Here is a 4,205-nt window from a genome sequence, read left to right as displayed (position 1 = left end):
AAAAAATGGGAATGGGTGGGTAGGGAAGTTGGGGGGAGGGTATGGGGGACTTTTGGGAGAGCATTGGAAATGTAATTGAGGAAAATACGTAATAAAAATATTTTCTCCATAATAGCCTTAACCCTATATAGCAAATCTCACTTTCCTTAACCCTATATAGCATATCTCACTTTGTATTCTAGTCAACCAGACCCTGACTCATGTTGTATTATGGAAATAACTGTGACTCCATTAATGAAATGATTTTTCCTGCTTCATTTTGCTTATGGATAAAAAAAAAATACCTTTACCAAGACTCTTCTGTTAATGGATAATTGCCTACCATTTTTATTGGACAAAGACCTATTGACAAAAATAAAGTTATAAGTTATCTTCTAAACCATGGACCATGGGCTACACTTTCCTGTAATCTAAATAATCACACAAAATGGCAACTGTCATTTATTCTAAATAGATAGTGATTCTATCCTAGCAAGCCTCCTTACTAATCCCTGACAATAAATTCTCAGCATGTCAGGTAGGGAATGACAGCTTCCATCATCCCCATTAGATTAAAAGTGTTTCATGCTTTTTCTAAACAATAAATATTATTTTCCTTGCTTGAATATTCGGTAAGACTTCAACCCTAACCAGTAAATTACATTTTTATAATATAACATAATGATACTATAATGATATAGTATAATGATGTTCACCTTTAATATCCTACTTTAGGTTGTGCAAAAGCATAATGAAGACTATCAGATGACTCACAGTCCTGCATACCATAAATGAAGTAGCATTCCCTCATAGCTGGAGTCCCCATTACCTTATGCTCTACTAATCCAACACCTTCTAATAACCAATGGTCTGTGGCCTGAATAGTAAAGATTCTTTCCTTTGTTTCTCCACAATCTTAGTTTTTGCTTGTTTGTTTCACTTTGCTTTGTAATGGACTGATACACAATGCCTCACCTGCATTCTTTCTCTCCAGGGCTTCACAGCAGGGACCTAAATGGCTCAAACATAAAGTATAGAGTGGTTTTACTGTAGAAAACGAAGGAGGTATAACATCACCTAATAAGAACCTTGTATTCTGTAGTACAATGCCTAAACTTGTCCCCAGAAGAACTCCTGTAAGATTCTTCTTGCTCTCAGCTCTTCATCTCCAAGTTCCTCATGCTCTTCCAACATCTTGCACTAGAAAATCTGTTGGAATATTGTTTTGGGAGTCAGGTTAATTGATTTAGGGTTCCTAGATATAATCTTATAGGTAAGCCTCTATATGTATCCATAAAGAAAAATAATAACTAAGTTACCAAGCTTTGGGAAAACAACAGACTTTTAATGATCAAAATCTCTTTTGATTAGGGCTCCAGATGTTGGGAATTGCACCCTGATAGGCCTTCACAACTGTATTTTACAAAGTGCCAGGGTAAATATCTGATGATCTTCACTCAAGGATTGAATCAAATCTATCTATCTATCTATCTATCTATCTATCTATCTATCTATCTATCTATCTATCTATCACATATTTCTCAAATAGATGGCCTTAAGATTTCAGGAGCAGCAGAGATGTATTAAGATGTTAGCTGACACTTGTTACTTAATGGGACAACCCCTTAAAGTTATTCTGAGCTCTCCTTTGAGTATTTAGACTTCACATTAAATAAATTCATTCCTAGATTCTGGAGGAACTACTGGCTTACAGGTCCTCATCTTTTATATTACTAGGCTTTACTACTTGAAGCCACTAAAATATTATTAAAATAATATTCCACCCTTTCACAAGCCATTTTGCTTCCTACTCAAAACTACTTCCAGTTAACCAGTTGTGATTGCTTTGGTATTATTACTTTAGTTAATTCTAATAATTGAAACATAAGAGATAGCTTTTGAATAATCAGGATTTAATGTGACTTACTTATGGCAGATCATATGTTTAAAAAAATCTCATCATTTCCCTTACCACTGAGTCCTACTATCTACCTACCTAGAATCATGGCACACTCGGTTGAGTTAATAGTTTATTGTTTTGTGAATTATTTATAGCTAAAAGGCAACTATATATGTACTAACTAAAAGTATGCCTTCTTGATAGTGCAAGTTCAAGTTGGGATCTGAAAAAAATATACTAACTTAAGCTGAAAACACTACATTAATTTTGGGTCTCAGATCTAGCAGTATTGGAAGCAGTATATTTAGATGGCTAAAAGAGCAGGAGTCTATTGCAGGGCCCACAAAATATGAACACACATGGAAGAGTTAGGGAATCAGACAGCAGATGTGAGCCAAATGGGCAACTAAATCTCCAAATGTTATGTTCTCTCTAATTCCTTCTGTAGTATTTTACCTTCCTCTTGTAACTTACACTGCAGAAGAAAGTAATTGGGACTTATCCAGAGGTTGGAAACAGGAGCCAGATGGGTGGTCTGAGTCAGACATCCTCCTCCACTTTTCCAAATACATACAATGAAAAATCATTAAAGGATTATGTCACTTTTGCCATCTAAGCCAGGACTGATTGTACCAAATTTTTAAACAGGTGTTCAGTTGCAACATGTATTACAAGACTATTGATCAGATCTTTGCAAGCCTGTGATCTGTGTTCTACTGATCATTTTTGAGTATTTTTATCTCCTAATAATATGAACAACATCAATATGCATATTAGAATACAAAAAATAAAGATAACAGAATGAATATTTTAAGATATTGAAAGAGTATATGTAGATGACTCTAGTATTATTCTGTTTAAGCGCAAATAGAACTATTATTTGGGGAACAATTAAATAATACTCATTCAATGTATCATATTAACATGTATCTAGGATTCATCCTTCTTGATTTATTTTAAAAGGTAATTGTCTCTCATTCTTCAGAAAGGCAGAAAAGCTAACTTCTGGTGCCATGAATGCATTAAGCAGCTTCTTAGGGAAGCCAACAAATCTCTAACACTAATATTTGGGTCTGGACACCCAGAATAAATTGTAAAATATATTAGAGGACTTTCTTGGGTATGTAGGCTACAAAAAATAGTTGTAGGCCAGTCTGTTCATACACCTGTAATATCAATGAATCTGAACTGCTTTCCACAGAATGATGCAAAAGTAGGTAGGAAACAGCAAACCTTGGAAGGATGCCCAGAGGTCAGTCTGAGATTGAGTTTGATGATTAAATAAGCATTTTCAGATAATATATTTGATAAATGACTCGCATTTAGGGTACATAATGACCTTATACACATCAGTACTGAAACTCATTTTGAGGCAAAAAATCTGAATATATATGATTTTTCAAAAAGGACACACAAATGGCTCAAAGTATATGAAGATATTATCTACTCCATCAATCCTTAGGGAATTTTCAGAGTCTCATTACACACCATTTTATAATTACTAGTACAGACAGAATCAATGTCAAGTACAGTATGAGTGCAGGAGAACTGAAGCTCACAGTTAGCTGGTAACGATGTAAGTGGCGGGGCCCTGTGGGAAAGCAGTTCAGGTTTTTCTCAAATTATTAAGCAGAGGAATAGTAAATTTTCTAGCTATTGCATTCTGGAGAGAAATACCCCCCCCAAACAAAACAAAACAAAACTTCTATGCAAAAGGAACTTGTATACTGCAATGTTCTCAAAAATAGGCAAAAAAAAAAAAAGATCAATAAATGAATGGGAAAAGGAAATGAAATATATCCACATGATGTATTTGGCCATGAAAATTAATGGAACATGCTAAAATATGAATGCTCTGTTAAAATATGATAAGCTAAGTAAAAGAAGCCAACCACACAGGTCACATACTATAATTCTATATTAAAACTTAGACTGGAGGAATTGATAGAGCCAGAAGCAGAGAAGTGGTTTCTTAGGAGAAGGGTGAGGATAGAAGACATGGAGAGAGGACTACAGCCTATACAGTTATTTCAGAAGTGATAGCAATATTATAAAATTGATGGTAATGATGGCTGCACTTATCTATTAATATATTAAAATTAATTAGATTAAAATTTATAATTTGGTATAGTAGAAACATGAAAATTTCAAACCTGTTAAAAATAATTTTAAAGCATATGACCTATATGAATAATGCCCTAATTTGTAGAAGTCACAAAAATGTCTTGAGGTTAGTTGTCGTTGTCACTGTTTAAAGATTGGAGCAGAAGCTGTGTTCCACTCACCAGCAGTCTCAAAATCCTGTGGCGGGGGTCGTGGGTAGCTG

This window comes from Mus caroli, chromosome 2 (assembly GCF_900094665.2).
Source record: "Mus caroli chromosome 2, CAROLI_EIJ_v1.1, whole genome shotgun sequence".
In the NCBI taxonomy this organism is placed as follows: Eukaryota; Metazoa; Chordata; class Mammalia; order Rodentia; family Muridae; genus Mus; species Mus caroli.
The sequence above is the reverse complement of the archived record's forward strand: the minus strand, read 5'-3'. Positions refer to the sequence as shown.